General features: G+C 42.2%; 1 protein-coding gene across 1 annotated transcript in view; it reads left to right on the top strand.

Annotated features, from left to right (window-relative positions):
• Positions 1-26,416, top strand: part of DPYSL3 (dihydropyrimidinase like 3) — a 115,976-nt gene that overhangs the window by 22,722 nt on the left and 66,838 nt on the right. The gene's annotated exons all lie outside the window — the stretch shown is intronic.

The following is a 26,416-nucleotide window of genomic DNA, read 5'->3' as shown; positions in this document are numbered from 1 at the left end:
AAATTTTAGTTAAGTCTGAGATTTTCTCAGAGTGTGAAGAAGTGAAGTGAAGTGAAGTTGCGCAGTCGTGTCTGACTCTTTGCGACCCCGTGGATTGTAGCTCAACAGGCTCCTCTGTCCATGGGATTCCCCAGGCAAGAATACTGGAGTGGGTTGCCATTTCCTTCTCCAGGGGATCTTCCCAACCCAGGGATCGAACCCAGGTCTGCTGCATTGCAGGCAGACGTTTTAACCTCTGAGCCACCAGGGAACCTCTCCTTAAAAAAAAAGTCACAAGCAATCTTATCATCACCCCAGTAAAAGTGGAGCTGCTTGGATAGAGGCTCCTCCAACTTTCCTTTCATGCGTCCCACCTCCACTCTTGATATCCGCTGAGAAAGCTCAGTGGGACACTAGGTCTCTGGTAAACACAGGTGGGGACCCACAAGAATAGCTTGTATTTAGAGCCCCTCTACTTCTAAAGTTCAAGAATTCTAAAAATATGGGCTCTGAGCCCCACAGAAACGGTATATAGCCGGTCCTGGGCTGATGGTATGTGCCACCTGTCTTTACCAATAGGCTTTGTGCTGGTGAGGCCTGGATGTGGGATTTGGGGGGTCTTGATTCTGATTTTGGGACCCATCACCACCACTTCCCCAGGGTATTATCATTGAGCAAGTTACTTCATGTCTCTGAGCCATTTTCCTCAACTATAGATTGGAACAAATATTCTATCATGATTGGGTTTTATGAGACACAGAGTGATAACTACCACACACTGTGTAATTACTAAGTAAATACTTAGTATATTTTGTTGGGAGCAGCAATCCACTGTGGACTTTGAGTATCGCTGCATGTTCGTGCTGGCTCTGCCCCAAATGCAAGGCTCTGAACACTCTCGGATCATTTCTCATGGCTGTGTTTTCAAGGAGCAAGCTTAAGAGATGAGGTAACGTTTCCCCCAGACAAAGAGTCGTCTTACTTCAGCTTCCTATAAACGTAGCGAATCCCCCAAGCACGGAATTCCCCCATAACACAACCCACTGTGTGTATAGGCATCCACAATGGGCTCTTGGTGTCATCCCTGTGAGACTTGAGGTGTGAGCTCTCCATGAAAACTGACACAAAACTGTCTAATGCTGTTGTCATGAGTAATAACACCCTTTGTCTCTGACCTAGGAATCTCCTGTCTTCTACCAGCATTCGGGAAATAGTAACAAGTTAGCTTATCAGGCTATCAGCAGGATAAAATCTCAGACTCGACACAGTGCTTGGTACACATTAATGTCATATATATATGACATTAATTAAATATCACAACAGCCACAGGCCGTAGGTAGTTCAAGTAACCATATTTCACAGATAACAAAAGTTAGTTTCGGAACAAAGTTCAGAAACTTTCCAGAGATCATGCAGCTATTATATGGCAGAACCAAGATATTAAACTAATATCTGTCCTACTCCAAAAGTTATACCTTTGATTATATTTTCTTCCTAAAGCATGTGAAGTAATGCCTGGGAAATCGCTTCCAAACTCTAAAGCATTATGCACATATGTTATTGTTATTAATGAAAATATAATTATGATGTGAACTCTAGGAAATTGACTCATGTCAACACATTTGTATTGATTGTCTGCTATGGCCCTAGCTCCCCACAGCAGACAGAGCTGCCTGTTTAAACTTCTTTGGAGAACCTGGGCTGCATAATCTTCATGCTGCTTACTGGCTGTGTGACGTTGGACAGATAGTTGACATCTTTCTATCAGTCCAGACTCAGTTATGGAAATAGACACCATAATCGGTACTTCGGAAAGAAGGAATTTAATTCAGAGAACTGAGGATACACATGTTGGAAGCTGCCAGAGCAAAAAGGAACATGGCAGTTACTTGAGAGATAACTAGAGGAAATACCAGCCATCCAAGCGGAGGGAACAAAGAGATGGGGCTCCCAGAATTGGCATGGGGTGGGGGCGGTGTGCTCAGAGGGGCTGACCTGCAGGATTGGCTCTGAGTTCTGAGCAGAGAGCTCCACCTGGCTGCTCCCGCTGCCCTTGAGAGGGTGTGGCAAAACAGATTGCTGCATGTAAGATAGACAAGGACCTACTGCCTAGCACAGGGAACTCTGTTCAGCATCTAGTAATAACTTATAATGGAAAAGAATCTGAAAAAAAGTATGTAAAAAGTAATCACTTTGCTGTACGCCTGAACTGTGAGTCAACTGTCCTTCAGTAAAACACCTAAATGGACAAACTCAGGGACTGGGAGAGTGGAGATAGGCTGGAGGCTGGAGATGCCTGCAGCTACAGGAGTCACGCTACAGGAGCTGGGGAGACTGGAAGAAGCTGTTTCCCTTTCCTCGGCTTTCTCTTCTCCATTGTCTGCCTTCTACTTGCTGAATAGGAAACCAGCTGGTTAAGGGTCCCAGGTGATGTCGCTTGCAGACTTCTGGCTGCATTGGGATTAGAGAGCATGCAAGGTGGCAGGACGGACGTGGGGGTGAGAAGCGGTAGACCTGTAACAGACACAGTTGCTTCCCCTCGTCCCCTGTCTGTAAAATGGGGATAAAATCTATCTCATTATATTCTTTTGGAGGATTAAATGATATAATCCGTTGCTTGAGACTGATTGCAAGTGCTCAATAAATGTAAGCAATTATTACTCTGATGCTAAGCTTGCTTTCTGAATAATCTGCCACCTTTGTCTGTGTTGGGGGAGGAGGGGGGAGCTTGGGTGTTATGCTTGCTTCAGGAATTATCAGGCCAGCTGGGAAGCTGGTTTTGTTAAGCCCCATGTGGAGAACAGGCTTCAGAACTCAGCACTCACCCTCGAGAGTCAAGATGGGAACCCTCTCCCAAGAGATCTTTAATTATCTGGTTGTCAGGATGGTGTTGTTAGATGAAATGCCTGTCTGAGATGGGCTCTGTGGTTGCTCTGATGTGGGATTCTCAGTTTACTTCATTTGTCATCCTACTTCCTCTCTTTCTCAACATAAAGGCCCCCTAGCCTTTCACTTCCCTCGCTTGCATTTCTCTCTTCACAGAAGATAAAATGTCCTTGGCAAAGTCAGCCAGATTTGCATTAACACCCAGCTCGTCAATGCTTCCTTCTGGAGCACACTCTCTGAGTATACAGCCAGCTTCAGTTAGCCTGATAAGTCAGGATGTGGATGGTCAAGTAGAAACAACAGAAGTTCACGTCCCTACACCATGTTTTATTAACTGTGACCTCAAGCAAATCACCTCTCTGAGCCTTGGTTTTCTCATCTGTAAAATGAGCATGGGAATTGTATATGTATCATAGGGTTTCTGGGAAAATTACGGACCCTAATTCATGTAAAACCCTAAACCCAGCATGCCTCACATTTTGTAAACCCTCGATATACAGTAACTATTATGACTGTCCATCTGCACTATGTTTTCCTTTTATGAATTCCTGAAATAGAGTTGAAGGTATTAATTTATTTAATCCACAGATGTTTATTGGTCATCTGTGCAAATAGTTGGTGAGCCCAAAATGAGCAAGAAGCAAACCTGACTTGGTGAAAACAGAATAGAGTTCTGACCTTTAAAGTGCTAATGGTTTGGGAAATGGTGGGAAGGAGATTGGTCACACTTACAAACACACTTGTGATATGGTGGGTGTGATCAGTGTTACAGTAGGGATTGGCACAAGGGGCGACAGGGGCTACCAGACAGATAGGAGACTGAAACAGGACCTGAGGGATAGGGAAGCCTCTCCATGGCCCAAGTATGCATTTGTGTTAGCCTGGCAAAGTGTGCATGTATGTTATGGTAATGGACATTTATGCTGGCGTGGGTCTGTGTGTTGAGAAGGGATGGGAGGTGGGGAGAACGAGGGTGTTTCCAAGCTGGTGATCTGTAAAAGAGAGAGCATGGCATGCTGAAGAATATGGAAATCTACATGGAAATCCTGTAGATGGTGAGGGCATAAATTGGGCAGAAGTCAGTATCAGAGAGGTTGGCCAGGGCCAAGTTACGCAGAGCTTTACAGAGCGTGTGCAGGGCCACAAGCTTCTGGACCCATCTTGCATCCTCTTGGCTACCTCCTTCTTTCCAAAGGTGCCATGTGTCTCAGATCACACTTCATGTATCTTATGGCCTTTGTCTAACCAGTACTCAACTGTCTCCTAAGACAGCCCTGACTTTGTTGAGGAAGGTGGTGTGCCCAGCTTGAAAAACTCCATTTTCAAGCTTCCCTTACAGAGGGAAATATGCATAGCTAAATGCCAGTCTTCACTGACACTGATGTGTACAGCCCTGAGGTACAATGACCATAAAAAGTCAGAGTGTGTATTAATAAGATCTGCGACCCACTTCTAAAAGCTCAGTAATAACAAACACTTGAAGCTTTGAGAGGTGTGTTATCTTATGCACTGGCTCACTCAGGATAAACCCTCTATTGAAAAACATTTTTGTAAGAGCAGTAATTAAAGAGAGAGTGCAAAATGGTAGGACATAAGAGACATGAATTCTGGTCCCAGCTCTAAAAAGTCTAATTGTAATTCTGAATGAGCGATTAGCTATCAAATCATACAGTTCCCTGGGAAAGTGGAAACAAAGTCTCTACTGTAGTACTATTGTTTAGATCAAATGAAATATGGTAATAGTAATGATGCTAGGTAATAGTCATTGAGTTTTTCATGTATTCCAGGCAGTGTTTTAAGCATTTTACATGTATTATTTAGCCATCATTAAAACACAAAACATTATAATAATCTATGAGTGCTACCATTTTATAGATATATGAAATGAAACAGAGAAACTCACTCTGACAGAGTCAGAGCTTCTAGCCAGTTACAATCTCTGCCATCTGACTCCAGAGCCCAAGATTACATTCTTAAGACTAATCTCATCACGTAATAGAGATTTTGTAAAGCTGTATACTATATCCAAAGGGAAAGACTGTTGTCATTTTCATGTGTGACTTGCATGGGCCACTGAGAATCGGAGAAAATAAAATATGCTAAAACATTCACCTTGTTAATGATGCCAGGGTTCAGTCTTTCAAAATCTGATGTAGTTTCAGATTTTGAGTTCTCTTGTAGTCATCTTTCTTTCTTTCTGTTTGCCTTTAGCATCTTTGACTTTGAGTTCTGTGATTTTAGTAAAGATTTTTCATCTCTGAATTCCACATATTTTTGAATCTGAGGATTCATATCTTTTAAACAATTCTGGAAATGTCTTAGCCATTACCTATGGAGAATTACATCTCTCTGTTTCTATCTGAAATGCCTATTAATTATGATGAACCATCTCACTGATGTCTCAGTTTCTTAACCTCTCTGTTGTATTTTCCATTTCTTTTCATTCTTTACCACAGTTAGTTATTTGATCATATTTACATTCCAGCTCTCAAACTTTCTCTACAGAAACTGTCTTAATCTGCTTGATAACTGTCTATTAAGTATTACATTTCACTGGCTATTTATTTCCAAAAGATATTTTCCCTTCCCCCTTTTTAAAATTTGCATTTTCTGTTTTGATAGTGTCTAATTCTGTTCCTATACTTAAATGTTATTTTTACTGGGGATTTCATCAATTTAAATATATGATTTTATTGTATCTGACTATTTTATTATATGAAGTTTTCAGTTTTCTACTGTGCTTGCTGTATCTGCTAAGTCTTGCTCATGATACATTATTTTCTTACATGTTTTACAATTTCCAACTGTGAATTCATAATAGGTAATATTTTTCTGAAAGAGTGTAATGAACCTGGATCCAGGGTATCTCTTTTTGAGTGGTTTTGCTTTTGCCAGGTACACCAGTGCTTTCTTTGCCATGATCGTTTTTAAAGTTACTATCCCACTTTAAGAATTCCTACTGGTTTAAAGTAAAATTTAAACTGGTGTAAATATCCTCTCACTGACATATACCCCATCAAGAACATGAGCCGAAGTGAAAGAGCTCCATGTCATCATCCTTCATTAATAAGATTTTCCTATTTTGTTTTTTTTGTGGAAGGACCAAAATGTATATGTGTTGGGGGGTGTCCGTTCTAATCTCTCTATCTTTGGTGAGGCCTCATTTTTTGTCCTCCCAGAGCTTTAAAACCCAGTTACCAAGATGGGCAACTTCCCATAAGACAGCCACAGTGTCAGCTCTTCTCCTTACTTCTGTTTTCAGTTCCCATGTTTCTGCCTCTAACTATGCGTTGGTATTTTGTGTTGGAAAGGTTAGACTATCTAATTTGCCATACTGCTGTCCTCATGATTATAAACATCAATTGTTTTGTAGTCATAGAAATTGTTCTCTGATTGGACCCTTGGTAACAGAAAGTTTAGGTTAATTCTAATAAAATCAATTTGTTTCTTCCTTTGTTCGGTGATTGAAGGACTAATTAGCATTAAGGAATAATTTTCTGTGCTAGAAATTATAGACTAATTCATATCCTTTATTTAATTTTGCATCTTAAAATGGGATTTATGACCCCTTGTAGCTATATCAATTTCAGTCTAAGTTCACCACTTACTTGCCATGTGAGTTTGGTCAAGTTACATATATTCATTGTACCTCTGTTCTGTCATTGTGAAGAGGGCCGTGCTAATGGTATCAATCCCACCAGGTTATTATGAGAATTATGCAGTAGATATAAAGCATTTAGGAAAGGTCTTGGGTGCATAGCATTTAACAATTGTGCTTCCTATCATTATTATTACTGTCTGTAGACGCAGTATAGTCATACATTCATTTCTGAGGATGTGTACATTGGTGATACTTTGTGTCCATATACTTGGCATACATGCTTTTAATCCAAATAAATTAACTTCAGATTTTTTTCACTATAATTTTCCTGTCTAAAGCCTTTAGGAGTGTTTTCAAGAGTTTGAGTCATCTTCCTCATTATGATAACATGTTAAGACAGTCCTTGATGTGGGATTTCTTCTGTAGTTCCTAATTACTTAGATATTTCCACCCTTCCTAAGGAAGCTTTTACTTATTTTTAAATTGAGCTTATATTTATAAACTAGCTCTGAGGCTCTGCTTTCATCTGTTTGTTCCAGGTGTTCTTTCCGTTCCCTTGAATGATTTTCCATTATGAGCAATTTGGTTTGTGATTTAGATCTTTGTGTCAGGTCTTTACATCAGTAACAGTGACGAGCGATATACCCATGTTAGTTTTCTGGTATTGGCATTGTACTTCTGTTCCATAAGATATGACCATTGACAGAAGCTGAGTCAAGTGTTCAAAGAACTCTCTGTACCATTTTTGAAACTTCCTGTGAACCTATAATCATTTAAAAATAAAAAGTGAAAATAACCATGTTTCAAAAGGAAAGTTGACATGAGTTTTAAAGAAGATACCCAGGGACTTCCCTGGTGGTCCAGTTGTTAGGATTCCTCACTTCCAATTCAGAAGGTACAGGTTCGATCCCTGGTCGGGGAATTTAGATTCCACACGCTATACAGTCGTGGAATTTAGATTCCACATGCTACACAGTTAATTATGATGTATATATTCCTATGCAGTTTTATTCCATGCATATTCATATAAGCGTCATGATGCAAAATATAGAATTGCTTCATCACTACCAAGGAGCTCCCACATGCTACCACTTTATTGTCTGCCTACCTCGTCCCTGTCCCCTGGCAACTGCTGATCTGTTTTCCATCTCTATAGCTTTGTTTTGTTGAAGGTCTTATATAAGTGGGATTGTTATAGTATGTTGCCTTGTGAAATTATTTTTGTTTATTAAGTGCAATTCCCTTAAGCTCCATCCTAGTTTTTCATCTTTTATCTATAATTTGACCCTTTTTAATTGATGGAATGGTGTTGCATCATGCAAATATACCAGACTTTATTTTTCCACTCTCCTAGTGAAGGAGACTTGGGTTGTTTCCACTTTCTGGCAATTAGAAATAGGACTGCTATGAACATTCCTATACAACTTTTCATGTGAAAGTAAGTTTTCATTTTTTTTTTTTTTTGGATAAATGCCCCAAAGTACAATTGCTGAGTAGAATAGTTGATACATATTTAGTCTTTTTTTAAAAATTGAAATGTAGATGGCATGCATTTATGTTAATATATATTTAGTCTTATAGGAAACAGCCCAGTTATTTTCTGGAGTGACTGTACATTCCTCAACCAACAATGTAAAAGAGAACTGCTATTTTTGATATAATGTTATTTTCTCCTTTAAGAGATCTCTGAAAATCCAGATTTTAAAAAATAAAGGACCTGTCTGGCAATGAAAACATTCTCCACTTAGATTGTGGTGATGTTTGTATAGCTCTAAATATACTAAAAATCCCACCGAATTGGGTACTTAAATGGTGAACTTTACGGCTTGTGAGTTATAGCTCAATAAAGATGGTAAAAAAGTAAAATGATATTACAAGAAGGGATCTAATTATATTACCAAAAAAACTCATTCCTTCACTAAATCTCTGGTATTAAGAATTGACCGTGTGGCAGGCATTACATGGAACGCTTAACAATATACACATCAACTCCTGACTTATCTATGGACAGCTCGCATGTTGTTTAACCATTGTCAACATCTGCATCCTTTTCTGTAGTAAAATTACCTTCCTTTGTGAGGGTTAAATGAAATAATGCATATAAAGTCATTTAGAATGCTGTCTGCATAATATTATCATTCTCATATTAAATTCATGAAAAGACATATTCATCTTAGCAGTTCATGACAGTCTGGTAACACTATTATGAGAAGAAAGAGCCATGTGTATTAATAAAAGATGACATATTTTCCCATTGTATATACAGGAGGACAAAGGAAGCAGCTGGTATTTACTGATCACCTACTATGCACCAGGGACTGATTTATGAGCCACTCTTCTCTGCCTTTAATACAAACATTGCTCCTCTGTGGGAGTAGCAGTATCTCCATGTGTAATGGAAGAGGAAACAAACTCAAAAAGCTTAAGAAAACTTTCCAGTTTCATAAAGCAAGTATTTGATGTAACCAAGGTAGTGAACCAGGTCTGTGCCCCAAGTTCATGTTTTTCTACTTTTCATGGATGAAAGGAATTACTATAAATTAGACTTTTCTTCAAATACTGCTATTAACTTAGAGTAGGTAGTCCTTGTAGCTTTTCTTTCCTATTTATTCAGAAACTAAAACTCAGCATAAATTGTTGGTTGTTGGGGGTCTCAGATATTTTTAACATTTTTAATTTGGACAAAATTTGTGTATCCTTATGGGAGTTCAGAAAAAGTAAAGTTTTGTTCATTTTTGGATTTCCAACTGTTTGGAGCTTGAATCCAGAGTTAAAGTGCAAAAAGCAGAAGTGCTGGTGGGAAAGCCCATGGCCAGAAGTGCTCAGGAAGAAGTGAAGAGAGAGATCCTGGAGCCTGGAAAAAGGCAAAGCACCCCCTGCCAAACTGAATTAAAAAACGAAACAAAAACAGAATCCCATGCCAAGAAGAAAAGAAAATTGTTTGCAATAATAAGACAGCAAAGCCATTTCTCAAGTTTATTCACCCATGCATTAGTCTTGAGTTCTTTCTCTTTCTTCTGTAAATTCCTTTGTCTTCAGAAGCTGCCAAGTGTTGTAATGGAAGCAAAGACAGGACTCTAATGTCAGCCAATTTATTGAGGAAAGACAACAAAGAGAAGCTATTTCTTTGTAGTGAGTCTCAGAGATTATACCGCCCGTTCCTCAGGTTTATGGAGGAACTTGGCTGCAGTTTTCTGCTGAAAAGAAACAAGGGCTTGGAATTCCACTTGGAAAACTTAGATCTTTCTGATTTCTGGATCAACACAGGGGCAAAAATCCCCATGAGCACTTGCATCAATGTGAGACAGAAGATCTTTGGTTAGGAACCCACTAATTGATTTTCAGGGCTCTAAGTGCCTGGTTTTGTGTGTTGGCATGTTATAACTTACCTTGTTTTCCATTATTTTATTTACTGTGAGCAGGAGAAATGAGGTCTGGTTCTCATATGATTCAAAAAACCAAACCAAACAGTCTTGGATTGGGCTAGGAAGTTCTCTGAACCATGAGAAATGACCTCAAAAGTGGCTGACAAACCCAACAAGAATGAAAAATGGCATGCTGCAGTTTCCAGAAGCATACTGGAGAGATTGGCTTCAGACGCATTTTATTTTGCATTGTTATTAATGGCTTGGAAAGAGGATGTAAACCTATTATGGCAATTATAGCTGCAGATGAGGGTAAATAGGATGGTGTAAGAGACACTAGTGAGGAAGAGACATAGTTCAGAGCAACCTAGAGAGATTAGAAATATGGACAGGAAATGAACAAATGAGATCAGCCTGGAAAAGTAGAAACATGCATCTGGAGAAATACGTAATTTGAAAAGCAGAGGGGTACTTAAAGGAAGGGTCATACTTGGAAGGCAACAATGGTAAATGAGCTTTGGAGCGGATATCAATTTGGGATATGTTTGTAACTTAATGGAAAAATAATATGAAGGCCTGGTGTTCAGATAGCCTTTTGGAGTGCTTTTAAAAAAAAACAACAACAAAAAAACAAGGGCATTTCCATTATCTCATTTGATCATCGGCCCAAAGAAGTTGGAAGCAAATAATTCATTCTCCATTAAAGAGATAAAGAGAGGTTAAGTGAATTGCTTAAAGTTAAGCAATTTGTTCATAAAATAGGCTTGGCTAAAAGGTGGATATTTTGACTCATTGTTGTTGTATTTTTTCTCTTTTCATGACAACACCTTATTATTACATCTTAGAGCTCAGAATAGTAATTGTTTCTGGCTTAACATTTACCCATCTCGTTATGATATTGTACTTGACTTAATTTCATCTGAGACTGAGCTTAATGTTACTAAAGCTTTAGACAGGGCATGAACCCCATCCTCCCCCACTCCCCTACCTGTCTTTCCAGGATGAAGTGCTGCAGTGTGGGATGGACGATGGATCTCTAGCTTAGGAGTCAGAACCCTACACTAACAGTGTAGGTTTCCAGGTGGGCAAACCGTGTGCCTTCTCTACTTGTGTGTGTTTTACCGCTAGGACTGAGTGGGTTGATTGCTTCTGTAGTCTCATGGAATTGATCTCTTTGAAGATCTGAAAAAACTGAAAAAAGAATGAAACTAGTGCAAGTAGACAAAGACAGAGAAGCCTGAGAGGTGGCGGGGAGAGGGGGAGAGATCTTGACACAGATGCATGTGATGTGTGGACTGTGGACAGTTATTAGCATATGGCAAGCAGGCAAATTTACATTTTCAAGGATCGTCATTGCAAAACCTACCTCAGGCTCCTCTCTCATGCTGTTGTTAGTTCTTCTCTTAAAGTTAACTGTCATTTTCTTTTCTTTGGTAATGCAGTGTGAGTTTTGGTGCACCCTCATTTGCCCCTTTTTGTGGATGGCAGGTAGCAATCACTTACCTTTCTGGGTTCTGCCAAGGTCATGATGGCCTCTACACACATGGGTGGGTTCCTTGCAGCCGAGGAGCTGATTCCTTCATCCTATCTCCTTAGTTGATTAGACTGTAGGGTAATACATGGTTCAAATAGAGCCAGCTCCTTCCAGTTGGGAATTAGAACCAAGAGGAACTCCTTTGATTATCTCAGTGTGATTAGAACAAAGAAATATGGAGTGCCTGAATGTTTAGAGAAGTGTGGCTGATGTTAACAGTGAATGTCTGTGAGGCCTCAGAAGGGAAAGGAGGTGCTTGCTGACAGATCCTGATTCTAGTCTGGCTGCTTACACTGAATCTTTTTAATACAGTCTCGGCCCTGCCCCCCACCACCACTTTAAAAAATTGTTTTATTGAGATTTGCTATAACTTTTCAGCAAGATGTTTTCACTAAGGGTCAACCAAATTGACTTTTGTTGTATGTATGTGTGTGTGCATGGATACATGTCTGTATATATGCACGTTGGTATGTGTCCATCCAAGGTGATCATTTAGCAAGTGTCTCATGAGTGCCTTTTTGTGCTGGCACTGTGCTGGCACCAGGACACAGTAATGAATAAGCAGAGCCCGACCCTCGAGGATCATGAGGAAGATGGCGAACAAAACAGATAATCGTAACACACCCTATAAGCATGGAGCTGCAAGCTGGCAGGAGAGCACCAGGGCTCACTGGGTAGGGGTTAGGGGACCCTTTCTGGAGAAGATAGGGCCTGAGTTGATCTTAAAGGATTATTTGAAGATTCCCGGTTTAAGAAGGGGATGATTGTTTCAGGCAGAAAGTATGACATGGGCTGGCACTTGTAGACAGCCGCATGATGTGAGAGGAACTCCTGGTTCTGAGAGTGATGGGAACATAAAGTACAATCAGGACTGAAGAATGATGAAGCCCAGAGATGAGCAGAGAGGCCAAGGGTGGGAAGTTTTGTCCATCATGTTTGGAATCTTAGACTTTAACCTGAGAGGACTAGGGAATGATTGGAGGCTTCCATACAAGTAAGTGAAGAGAGGACATTTGGATGAGACCACAATGGTAAGAAGGACCAAACTGGTTGAGGCTGATCAAACAGAGGGAGCAGAAGCACCAAGGGCTAAGACTCAGGCTTCTGGTTAAAGACTAGGTGAAGCGAGGTATCACCAGCTAGGTTACAGACCATTGGAGAAAGTGCAGAAGGTTCTGGAACCTACTTGAGACATGAGTGTTTCAGTTTCCCTGGGAATCAGATCATAAGATTAGCATGCAGAAAGGTTTCTATGGGATGCCCTTGAGATCAACAATAGTGGATGGGAAAGAGGAGGAAGGGAAGGAAGCAGAATTGAGTAGAGGGAAAATGCAGCGTCAACAGAAACCAGAACTGACCCTGCCAGGAGGTCTAGAAAGAGGATGAACCTTCAGCTCTGAGTCAAGTTGGGCTCAGAGGGCCAGGCCTCAACTTCTCATCTGTGTCCTTGGATGTGGGCCACCCCCAAGGCTGTGTCATCCTGGGCAAGGTGGACCACCTTAGGTGAAGCAACATGCAAAGGTGGCTGAGGAGTGAGAACCTCTGCTGGTGGCACCTGTGTAGCTGGGATCATAAGCCCTTTCCTGCTGAAGAGGGATCTGGGTGGTGGACCGCAGGGCCCGCTGCAGGGGTGTGGAGGTTCTGGTGGCTTCTCAGGTAGAGACACCCCTTTTGCTTTTGGATGTTAGTGCTTGAAGCCAAGAGAGGAGGTCTGGCTGGAGAGAAGACTGGGAGGCCGTGTCATATCAGTGAAGAGAATGCTTGACCTTTGGGGGGTCGTATGCACCCTTTTGAGAATCAGAAGAAAACCAGAGACTCACCCTCTCCTGGAAAAAAAAAGTGCCAAAATATATACCTACAGAATTTTTTGGCTTTCTTTGAGTCTGTTTCTGTCTTGTATATGAGTTTCATTTGTGTCATTTCTTTTTATATTCTGCATGTAAGGGATGTCATGTGATATTTCTCCTTCTTTGTCTGACTTACTTCATTCAGTATGACACTCTCTAGGTTGTTTGGCTTTCCTTGGACTGGGTTCACTCAATAACACTCTCTACCCTGAACAAAACCATGCAGTATTTTAATTAATCAGATTAATCAATCCAGTTTCTTGGAGCATTCAGAGAATATCAGATACTGTCCCTTTATTTCACATAAAATGAAAGTGTTAATTGCTCAGTCATGTTCAGCTCTTAGCAACCCCATGGGCTATAGCTTGCCAGGCTCCTCTGTCTATGGAATTCTCCAGGCAAGAATATTGGAGTGGATAACCATTCCCTTCTCCAAGGAATCTTCCCAACCCAGGGGTTGAACCCAGGTCTCCTACATTGCAGGCAAGCTCTTAACCATTTGAGCCACCAAGAAAGCCCATTTCACATAATCCTCATACCATATAAGTTAACCATATTGCCCCATTTTACAGAGGCAGAAACTGAGTTTAAATAAACTTATCTGGAGGCACCATTGTTAGCAAGCACCACAGAGCTTAGAATTGCAGTCTATGTCACTAGCATTGTTGGATTCCATTTCTGAGCTCCATAGTTGGCTTTCTGTATACCCACTGGCCATTATTGGAATAAAGTGGATTCTTGCCACAGTGGGGAGGAAACCCAGCATCCCTGGGGACCAGTCATTAGCTTTATGGACAGATATTACCTTCCAGCAGCTGTCAGGGTGCAGAGACCTGCATTCCTGGGAAGGAGAATCTACCGCTGGCCTCAGGCAGACGGCTCCAGAGTGCAGGGGAGGGCGGCACTGGCTAAGACTCCCAGGGTGATGTTAGCTTGAAGGTGGTCCAAGGTCATAGAAGTTTGGCAAGGGAGGGGGACCAGCCATTCCCTCATTCTGGCCCTAGTGGTGGGCAGTTGGCTGCCTCAGAGGTTTTCCTCTTGTATGAACGTTGTGATGGAAAATAGCCTACCTTATATTCTCAAGTTCACTGGCTAGTTAACTTTCTATGTTACTTGAAAAAAAATGCCATAGAGGTATCATTAGTTCTGCCCTTACTTCTAAGAGCCTTTACCATCTTTTTATACTAATTAATGAGAAGTCATTTAGCAAGACCATAGCAAATCAGTCATCACAAAGTGAATGAGTCAAACTGGCCTTCTGTGGCAAACGTATTGGGTTGGCCAAAAAGTTCATTTAGGTTTTTGTGTTACATCGAGTGGGAAAACCTGAACGAACCTTTATCTGAGTAGGATCTTTTACAGCAAACTTTGTGATAGTTTCCTATGTGAACCTTTCATAGTCCCAAGGTTTTAAGTGAGGAGACCTTGTATTAAAACATTAGGAAAAAAAAACATTAGAAAAGCTTGAGGATTTAGAGAGAAACTCAACTTGATACTGATAAAATAGACACTAAACATTCACCTTAAATTTTACTCTAAATGTATAAAATATTCAGTAATCTTTTCCCTTAAAACTGCCCCATGAGTGATTTGCAGAACTCCTGCTTAGAAAAAGAAAATGGCCCTAATTTTAACTTTAATTTTAATCAAAGCTGAGTCAAGGCTGTGTGGGTGTTTATGTACTTGTTTTCCACAGTGGCATTAGCTTAAAACCCTCATTACCACAGATCCATTGTCCAGCATCTCATTAAACATTACTTTCCCTTTTGCTATAGAGAATCCCCATCAAATGTATAAAGTAGGCAAGTGTCAATAACAAAATGTCTTTATCCATCTTGTCAGCAATACTTTAGGGTTTTTGGAGGTCACTGAAAATTATTTGTGGCTATGAAATCATGAAAACAGGACTTGGTTACTTTTAAAAATATGTATTAATTAATTATGCATACCTTGGAAGATGCTCAGTATATAGTACTGTAAGTCCAGACATTCCTTATCTGTTTTGGTTATGATTACAACAAAGAAGCAAGAATCGAATTTGACTGGGGCCTAGGGTGATCAGGGGTTCTCCATTTTTATCCACTCACCAATATAGGGACTCCAAATCCTGTTCTTTTAATCATTCTGTGCCACCATGATGATATGCACCAGCAACTGCTTTCTAATGAATCAACTCATCTTTTTGTTTCATCGGACCTGTTCTTTCATGGTTGTGTCAACCTATCTGCTCAGCTCTCTTCTATCTGACCCATTTTACAGATGAGGCAAACTTAGAAGATGTTCAGACTCATTCCAAAGTCAACTAATTGGAAATGAATATGGAAAATAAAGTTCTTCCTTTATTTCACTCTCTGGCTCTCACCTCTTATGTTTACTATCTGCAATAAAAAATGAGTGCCTGGACCTTAAAAAAGTGTCGAGGCACTCTGCCTGGAGCCAGGTCAGCATTTGTCTGGAGTCAGAAATCCAGGATTTCACTTGGGATCAGGGTACACAGCTGACCAGTCCAAGAAAGAAGTGCTCATTCATTGACATACCAGTGAGATGCGAGAGGAGCCTGTTTTCCACTCCACTGTTCCTTTGGGGATTTGCTCAGAGAAACCTGTGACTGCACTCTTGGGCATATGTCTCTACCATTCCTATTTCTCTGAAAAGATAGGGAGCCAGAGGTTGTCGAGGCCCTAGAACATTTGCTACAGCCAAGTACAGGAAACCGGAGGGGGAAAAAAACACAAAAGACTCGCAGCCAACGTCCCTTCCTGGAGACGGGTGGGAAACCTGGAAAATACAAGCTGGGGTTGCAGCCTTGCACTTGGGGGTTGGCTTGCTCTTTTGAGCCTCCATCCAAGAGTGAGTCTCACATCCCTCATCTGGGGGTGAGCTGTTGTGCTGGGCCCTGAGAGATCTAAATTCAATCACATATGTTTCCATTCAGCCTAGAGGTGAAACTGATTGCACGTAACCAGGGATCCTGCAGCATCAGCCCAGGCTCTCAAACTGACTTTTAGCAGAGGATCAGGGAGTTCTAGGACTCAAGTCTTATGGCTTAGGGCCCCCATGGGGGTAGAGTGAGGATGTGTGGGGAGGAGGTGTTTCCCTGGAGATAACTCATTGCTCTCTCAGTCCTCAACAGGCATCAAACTCTGCTTTGGGAAAGAACAGCTCTCACCTTAGAGACCAGAGTCCCTATTCCTTAATGCCTAAATAACTCAGTCTCCAAGTGTCCTGATATCAGAAATTCAAGTGACTCTGAGCCAGGGAGGTGGCATAAAAATATGGAAGCCAACCCTACATGAAGGATGAGGAAGCAGCAGACATTATAGCTAATTGCGGAGATATTCTTTCCCCACATGTGAACAGGTTCCATTCCAAGAGCACGTTCATAAGTTCAGTTTGTTCATAGGTCCAATAAAGTTAGCCTAGGTACCCAACTAACACAACAGTCTATGTAGTACTGTAGTGTAATAGGTTTACAATACTTTTCACACAAATATTGCATAAAAAATAAACACAAAAAACAAAACATTTAAAATCTTATACTATAGTACCTTGATGATGAAAGACAGGGAAACTTGGTGCGCTGCAGTCCACAGAGTCGGTAAGAGTCAGATATGACTTAGCAACTCAACAACAATAGTACCTTGACAAGTATAGTAGGACAGTACAACAGCTGATGCTTCCTAGCAGTACCGGCTACATCACTGCAGCTTTCATGCTTGCTTCCAGATATCCTGGTCTTGAAATTAAGATACTACTCGTTCTCTATAGTTGTTGTTGTTTAGTTGCTGAGTCATGTCTGACTCTTTTGCAGCCCCGTTGGTTGTAGCCCACCAGGCTCCTCTGTCAATGGGGATTTTCCCAGGCAAGAATATTGGAGAGGGTTGCCATTTCCTCCTCCAGGGGATCTTCCCAACCCAGGGACTGAACCCATGGTTCCTGCATGGGCAGGTGGATTCCTTACCACTGAGCCACCAGGGAAGCCCACTCTATGCAGCCCTGTACAGTAAAGTAACAAAAGCAAAACCACTCACAGAGGATGCACTCACATGACAATGTACGCCAGAGACGTGAACCAGCATGTGATTGGGCATGCAGACACACGTTTGTAACATTGAAAGTTCTTAGGTAGGGGACTTATTGTACATGTCTGTTCCAAAGAGCAGCCTGTCTTCAGCTCTAGTTGATAGGCACCAATGTGTGTATATGAGCCCATTACCAAATATTCCAATTAAAAAAAAATCTAAATTTGAATATGAAATCTATACATTTAAAAATATTGGCTAAATGAAAAAAGTCACCCCACATATTCACCTAATACCAGTCTCACTGCTGCAGTTTGGATTTCCTGGGAAGCAGATTCTGAGAAGAATAAAATGCGGGAAGTGTATTAGGGAGTGTACTTAGACTCAACATCTGTGAAAGGGAAGGGAAAGGAAGGAATTGTCAGAAGGGGAAGCTGTGATGTGGTCTTGACAAAGACTTCGGTTGACCTGATAGGCCTGAAATCAGGATAACCCCTTAGAGTTGTTGCCCTTTTGTATCTGGGAGGCCAGGCCTTTATCTGCTCACATTAGCAATCACTGGATCAGGCTGCCTTTGTGGGGCTGGGTACCCTAGACAAAGACAGTTTCCAGGAAAACCGGGGGCAAGGGCTGAGTCCTTCAGCCCTGAATTGGGGGCTGGGTTGAGATTCATATATCTATGCAGACTCCTCCTTGCCCTGCTCAGATTCACCTCTTTGTATAATCTCTGGAAGCAAAAACTCTAGGATGTGAGTGTGCCTCTTTTCTTGGGGGTCTCAAGGCCTCTTTTCCCACAGCTGGTCTTCAGTTCAGTCGCTCAGTCATGTCTGACTCTTTGCGACCCCATGAATTGCAGCACGCCAGGCCTCCCTGTCCATCACAAACTCCTGGAGTTTACTCAAACTCATGCCCATTGAGTCGGTGATGCCATCCAGTCATCTCATCCTCTGTCGTCCCCTTCTCCTCCTGCCCCCAGTCCCTCCCAGCATCAGGGTCTTTTCCAATGAGTCAACTCTTCGTATGAGGTGGCCAAAGTATTGGAGTTTCAGCTTCAGCATCAGTCCTTCCGGTGAACATCCAGGACTTATCTCCTTCAGGATGGACTGGTTGGATCTCCTTGCAGTCCAAGGGACTTAAGAGTCTTCTCCAACACCACAGTTCAAAAGCATTAATTTTTCAGTGCTCAACTTTCTTCACAGTCCACCTCTCACATCCCTACATGACCACTGGAAAAACCATAGGCTTGACCAGACGGACCTTTGTTGGCAAAGTAATGTCTCTGCTTTTTAATATGCTATCTAGGTTGGTCATAACTTTCCTTCCACGGAGTAAGCATCTTTTAATTTCATGGCTGCAGTCACCATCTGCAGTGATTTTGGAGCCCCCAAAAATAAAGTCTGACACTGTTTCCACTGTCTCCCCATCTGTTTCCCATGAGGTGATGGGACCAGATGCCATGAGCTTAGTTTTCTGAATATTGAGCTTTAAGCCAACTTTTTCACTCTCCTCTTTCACTTTCATCAAGAGGTTTTTTAGTTCATCTTCACTTTCTGCCATAAGGGGGGTGTCATCTGCATATCTGAGTTTACTGATATTTTTCCCGGCAAACTTGATTCCAGCTTGTGCTTCTTCCAGCGTTTCTCATGATGTACTCTGCATATAAGTTAAATAAGCAGGGTGACAATATACAGCCTTGACGTACTCCTTTTCCTATTTGGAACCAGTCTGTTGTTCCATGTCCAGTTCTAACTGTTGCTTCCTGACCTACATACAGGTTTCTCAAGAGGTAGGTCGGGTGGTCTGGTATGCCCATCTCTTTCAGAATTTTCCACAGTTTATTGTGATCCACACAGTTGAAGGCTTTGGCATAGCCAATAAAGCAGAAATAGATGTAGGGCCACACTAATACTCATTAATGCCCTCTCCTAACCATTCTAGATTCTCCTTGAGCATGTACGTGCTAAGTCTCTTCCGTCATGTCTGAATCTTTATGACCCTGTGGACTGTAGCTGGCCAGGCTCCTCTGTCCAAGGGATTCTCCAGGCAAAAATACTGAAGTGAATTGCCATCTCCTTCTCCAGGGGATCTTTCCAACCCAGGAGTCGAACCCTGGTGTCTTGCTTTGTAGGCACATTCTTTACTGTCTGGGGCTTCCCTGATGACTCAGATGGTAAAGCGTCTGTCTGCAATGCTGGAGACCCGGGTTCGATCCCTGGGTCAGGAAGATCCCCTGGAGAAGGAAATGGCAACCCACTCCAGTACTCTTGCCTGGAAAATCCCATGGACAGAGGAGCCTGGTAGGTTGCGGGAGACCCAGGTTCGATCCCTGGGTTGGGAAGATCCTCTGGAGAAGGAAATGGCAACCCACTCCAGTAAACTTGCCTGGAAAATCCCATGGACGGAGGAGCATGGTAGGTTACAGTCCGTGGGGTCACAGAGTCAGACACAACTGAGAGTGACTTCACTTCTTTACCATTTGAATTACCAGGAAAGCCCCTGGGAGTGAAAGTAAAAGGGGTCACTCCTCCTTCCTCCCTTTGGTTCTCGGATCCACATGTTCTTCCTTTTGAGACACTGCAGTGTATAAAGCGCATTGATTTACGGTGCCCAGGATATCCCAGAGGATGGTGCCTTATCCTTGCAAGTGGTCGTCTCTGAGCTGGTGCCTCAGCTGTGCCTTCAGTAGGCCAGTCCTGCTCGCTCAGGTTGGCAGCTTCAGGCTGATGTGGTATTTGACATAACTGGTGGATCCTGCAGTCATGTGGCTTTTCTTGCATCTTATTTGTTGTCAAACAAGTCACTTGATCTGATGTGATTGCTGTGTGAATCCTTGCCAGTGTATCAAAATCTCCTTACGTCCTCAGATAGAGTTGACTGAGGCCACAACAGCAGAAGGTACACATCTATGTCTAGAATATGTGTTCGTTTCTATAAAAATGAATCACCATGCTTTCCAGTGTGAAAGGAGTCTAAGGTTATCTACCTCTGTGTGTATCTTTGAGGGATGGTGCCATCTTGGGGAGGAGGTGTTGCTCTCTGTTGCTGGCAGGCATGACATTTGAGAGCACCAGTAGTGGGATCAGCACTGGTATGTGGGCCTTCTCTGCACGGCCTCCATCCCGTCTCCTCCATTCTTGTGCCCATTGTGTGCCAACATTGGGTTGAGGATAGCTGATGTCAGCTAACTGAGACATTTTGTCTCCCTCATTGTTTCATGCCTCTTCTGTGATGGATGCTCTCTGGAGGACATTAAGATAGACTATATACACACACACACACATATATATCTTCACTCTTTATGCCCACTCCCATAAGTCTCCCATGTGCTTCTAGCTAAGGCTACCTTTTCCTTGATCTTTAATCCTTCCCCTTACCACCTAAGAATGCTTCCACACTATACATAATCTTGAGCAGTTTTCTTTCCAAAGTGGATGATTAGGTTACTGTCTGAAGCTCTGGCCGTTTGGGAAAGGATCTCTTCACTACTGTCTGTCAACACCACCCCTGAGTAGGACTATCAAGTGGCCATGGTCAGACTTCAATGTGATCTATGTACCGAGCCAACCCTTCTAGAAATCAGGCTCAGGTGTTCTCCTCCTCCATCAGCTGATCCTAAGGACCACAGGTGTGTGCTAACCAAAGGTCCTGGAGCAGCAGCAGTGAATGGCATGGGACACAGGGCCACTTGCTCAGATAGTTGACTTGTGCCCTTTAGCCCTTCTCACGGTCAGTTGCTGCTTGGCCAACTTGCTCTTATGACTTGGCGGGTCTGATAGAACCCAGCTCATGGTGGACATTTCTGACTGCATGACCACTTCTTGACCCAGTCAAGACTTCTGTCTCTACCAAGGTTCAGTAACATTCAAGAACCTGTTTTCCAAATAGTGCATAATTCTCTTATCCCAGAGCCCTAAGAGTGTCACCTGTGAACTCCTGTTGGAAGTGCATAACCTTCACGGGGTGACTTTTCGCAGCACAAACACCTCCAGTGCAGTAGAATGTATTGGGGCACATGGCTAAAGTGGCAGGGCCATTTTATTGCATCCCGGACCTTCTGTGTAGCCCTTTCCTGTCCTCGGTGCTGCTCAGATCTGACAGCCTTTGATGTATATGTGCTGTCAAAGTGTCTCCAGGTATGGATTAAGTTGTCTTTAAAACCTGAAGAGGCCACCCAGGCTTTGGAGAAAGCCAGAGGCCTACAGAATCATCCTCCACTGAGGAAATCAACAAGAATGTCCATCGGGGAAGAAGTAGGTTTGGTGGCCCATTGGTAAAGAATATGGCTGAAATGCAGGAGAAGCAGGTTTGGTTCCTGGGTCAGGAAGATCCCCTGAAGAAGGAAATGACAACCCACTCCAGTATTCTTGCCTGGAGAATCCCGTGGACAGGGGAGCCTGGCGGGTACAGTTCATGGGGTTGCACAGAGTTGGACACGACTGAGCGACTCCGGGTTTGCACACCACCACAGATTTGCACACCTTGCTCATGCTAATAGAAGTTTGATTTGGAATAAGCCCCTGAGAATACTTTTCTTTGGCTGTCACACTTTTTTTTTTCTTTTTTTGGCTTATGTGTTTCAAGGATAGGATTGTTTGTCAGGTTATTTCTGTGTATTTAATATGTAAACATCTAATAATAGCAGGTGAATCACCACTTTGATTTTCATTCTGTGGCACTGGAAGTACATGACTAAGGTTTCCTTTGTTTGAAATGTAGGTAAAATTAATGGACCCAGATGACTTAATGGGCAGTTCTGGGATTAAATGTTTATTCACATTAGAATAGCCTATATATTTCACAAAAGCCTTCTGTGTAGCTCTTGCCCCTTCACAACTCTTCTCTGTTTTGGGACTATGTTTTTCTTCATCCTTCAAATCAGGACCAGGGGGAATGTTTACCCGTAATTATATAGCAAAATATAAATGTATTTTTAAAAAGTAGAATTTTTCAGTAGTCAAAACTGTAAATTACCAAGCACTTATTTTACATATTTGGGGGATTAAAGGGAAGACAGAATATTCTTGACTTTCCCCCCCATTCAGTTAATTTCCCCTCATTGATTCTACTCTTCCAAGCCTTATAGCAGAGTTGGAGACTACAAAGATAAATAAGACATAGTCCCTGACACAAGTGAGTTCAGCAAATAGTAACCAGAACATTAAAAAATAATGGTAGGAATGTTGTTGTTGTTGTGCTTAAGTCGCTCAGTTGTGTCCGACTCTTTGCAACCCCATGGACTGTCCCACCAGGCTCCTCCGTCCATGGAATTCTCCAGGCAAGAATACTGGAGTGGGTTGCCATGCCCTCCTCCAGGGAATCATCCCCAACCCAGGGATCGAACCCAGGTCTCCCGCACTGCAGCCGGATTCTTTACCGTCGGAGCCATCAGGGAAGCCAGCTGCCATCTCATTAATTCAGTTTGTGCTAAGAGCTTTGCATGAATAATCTTATTTAATCTTCAGTATATCTACTGTCCTTTGCCCACCCCACCCCCATCCTTGTGCCCTGCTTTCTCTCACAACTGGTTTAGATCCCATGCTTTACCCTCAATTCCGCGAGTTTCCTTCTCTCTTCTCAGCGCTCATCCAGTGAAACCCTGGTGAAGCTCCGCAGGCTGCCTGCTGCAAGACTACAGTATCCAGCTGTATATGAGTAGAGGTATACCTCCTGGTCTTTCTCGGAATTTATGGCTGCTACCTGGGATGGGGCAGATCCTTAGCCCTGCCAGGGAATCACTCCGTATTTCTGTAGTCCCTTTATTCTCCTAAAAACTGATTTTATCCCAGCTCCTCACCCCTCTTAACTTTCAGTACCTTCTCTCCCAGACTGTCTTGGCTGATGGCAGAGAAAATAGACGCAGTCAGAAGAGAACTGCTATAAACTCCCTCCGTGAAATTTACCTAGCTGCCTGTCTCTGTGCCAGTGTACGCTAACCCTCTGGTTACCGGTGGAGGAACAGTCTTTGCTCTTGAGTAAGGGCAGGCCCTCCATCTGAACACTAGATGTCACCTGTGCTGTCCCATTTCTCTCCTATTGTGAAGTGACCCCTTCTTTCTGAATCAGCCCCACTGACATTAAACCATGCTGGGCTATTTCCTTCATACTGGATTCCACTTACTCTACTAGTTACTGCTCTGTATCCGTGTCCCTGTTTCAAAACACCCCTTGAAAGTGTTGCTTATATTCGGGATTTCCCATTTACACTTTGATTTTTCTCTTGGAAATGCTCTAATCAGATTTTTTTTTTAAAGAATAGTCTTCGTTCGTTTTTTGGTTTTTTTTTTTTAATTTTATTTTGGGGGCTACATCAGGTCTCCGCTGTGGCTCACAGGATCTTCACTGTGGCTAGCGGGCTGTCTAGGTGTGGTGCTCACTCAATATTTGCAGACTTAGTTGCCCTACAACATGCGGGATCTTAGTTCCCAGACCAGGGATCGAATAGCATCCTCTGCATTGGAAGGCAGATTCTTAGCTACTGGACCACTAGGGAAATCCTTCCAATCAGATTTCATCCCCACAGCTTCGTTAAGACTGCTCTGACACCACACACACGTACACACACACACACATGCATACATAGTGGATGCACAGTAAATATTACTTGAGTAATCTACTACTTGCTCACACACACACACACACACACACACACACACGTAAAACACTGTAAGATGGGTATGAAGATACTCATTCTATAGGTGCTCTGGACAAGGCCCTTGGTGATTTCATGCACTGATGAATTCTCAGCTCCCCATGGCACTTGACCTTTCAACAGCACGTGAACACTTCTTCTTTGAAATAATTTGTATTTCTTGACCTTCACAGCACTGACTCTCATGGTGTCCAGGCTCTCTCACTGACCTCTGTCCCTGCTGGTTTTCTGTTAGCCTCAGGATGCTCACTTACCTCAGAGCTCCATTTCTGCTCATGTCCTTGGCCAGCTCTTCCAGAGTCATTTCTTTAAATAACACTCAGAGGTTAACCGCTCCCGAATTTGTATCTCTGGCCTAACTCTTCCCTTCGATTTCTGATTTTGAATATCTACCTGCCTGCTCCACACCTCACTTGGGCGTTGAATAGGAATGTCCACAAACATATTCCTGACTTTCCCTACAATCCCATTTCTCCTACAATTTCCCCTTCATTTTCCAGTAGCTCAGGCCAATACATTTAGTATAATCTAATAGATGGGGAAACAGTGGAAACGGTGTCAGACTTTACTTTTTTGGGCTCCAAAATCACTGCAGATGGTGATTGCAGCCATGAAATTAAAAGATACTTGCTCCTTCGAAGGAAAGTTATGACCAACCTAGAGAGCATATTAAAAAGCAGAGACGTTACTTTGCCAACAAAGGTCCGTCTGGTCAAGGCTATGGTTTTCCAAGTGGTCATGTAGGGATGTGAGAGTTGGATTGTGAAGAAAGCTGAGCGCTGAAAAATTGATGCTTTTGAACCATGGTGTTGGAGAAGACTCTTGAGAGTCACTTGGACTGCAAGGAGATCCAGCCAGTCCATCCTGAAGGAGATCAGTCCTGGGTGTTCATTGGAAGGACTAATGCTGAAGCTGAAACTCCAATACTTCGGCCAACTCATGTGAAGAGTTGACTCATTGGAAAAGACCCTGATGCTGGGAGGGACTGGGGGCAGGAGGAGAAGGGGATGACAGAGGATGAGATGACTGGATGGCATCACTGACTTGATGGACATGAGTTTGAGTAAACTCCAGGAGTTGGTGATGGACAGGGAGGCCTGGCATGGTGCAGTTCACGGGGTTGCAAAGAGTTGGACATGACTGAGCGACTGAACTGAACTGAACTTGATTCCTCTTTTTCTCATACCCCAATCAAATCCATCAGCAAATGTTATTGGCTTTATCTTGAACTATATCTAATACCTGGCCATTTTTCACTGCTTCCACTGTTACCATTCTAAGAGACCAGACCACCATCTCACCTGACCTTCTGTGACCCCTGATGTGGAAAATTTCAGCCTATCCTCAAGACACTGGAATGACTTTCACTTCCCCATCCGTATCTTATTCCCAGTGTACTTGCTACCATTTTAAACACTATGCTTTTTAAAAAAAACACTATATAATTTTTTATTCTTGATTTATCCCTTCCCTAGGATGGATGCTTCATTAGGGCATTTTGTCTATTTTATTCAAATATTTGTATGCCTCGTGCCTGGAGACCCATAATAGGCACTCAATAAATACTAGTTGAATGAATTAATAAATCATCACAAAAATACTATGTGGTAGGTCATAAGATACTCATTTAGAGATGAGGTAACTAAGACTCAAAAGGTTGAAATAATTAATCTGCTGAAGATCATAGAAATAGGAACTGGATGACTTGGAATATGGACTGAGGTTCCTCTATTTCCAAGTCCAGATCTTTAAGCAGTACAACTTCCTGGTTTCTAGTCTATAGTTTTCTTATGAACTCAGTATCAATTTTTAAAGAAGAAATTCTTTAAATTAACATAAGCCTTTTGATCTTTTCTTATGCTTTGATGGCAACTTATTTCAAAGTCACAGCTCTCTAATCACTGTTCAGGTACCAAATCTATTTTATAGTCATTCCTTGGCCCCTGTATTGCCTTGGATTTAGCAAAATGATTCCTCACCATCTTGAATTCCGTTGCTCTGAAATCTAGAATCAGGAAACCCTAAGAAGGCTAAGAGGAACAAAAATAGACCTTCTTAAATGCCCTTTAAGGACATTTTAAGAACAGGACAGTCTAAGAACTAAGAACAGGAAAGCTCTTCTTCCATCTATTTACTCTTTCTTCAGACACAGTTTGAAAGGTTTTTACATTCACTCTTCTAAGAATTATTGAGCAATTTCTGTGGGCATGGCCCTGTTTCACACACTCAGGACCCAGTAGTAAATAAAACACACATTCCTTGCCCTCAGGGAGTTTACATTCTAGTGACAAGAAGGAAGATAATAATATACCATGTGATCAAAAGTACTGTGAAGATAAATAAAGCATAGACAGGGACTAGCAGGTAGCACATGGTGTTCTTTTAAGGGTATAAAATAAACTCCCTGAGATCCAGGATATTATTATTATTTTTTAATTTATTTATTTGGCTACATCAGGTCTTAGTTGCGGCACACGGGATCTCTTCATTGTGGCACACAGACTCTCAGGTCGTGGTGTGGGCTCCAGAGAAC

The sequence above is a fragment of the Muntiacus reevesi genome, chromosome 1 (assembly GCF_963930625.1).
Source record: "Muntiacus reevesi chromosome 1, mMunRee1.1, whole genome shotgun sequence".
Classification (NCBI taxonomy): domain Eukaryota; kingdom Metazoa; phylum Chordata; class Mammalia; order Artiodactyla; family Cervidae; genus Muntiacus; species Muntiacus reevesi.
This window is presented reverse-complemented; position numbering and strand designations above follow the sequence as displayed.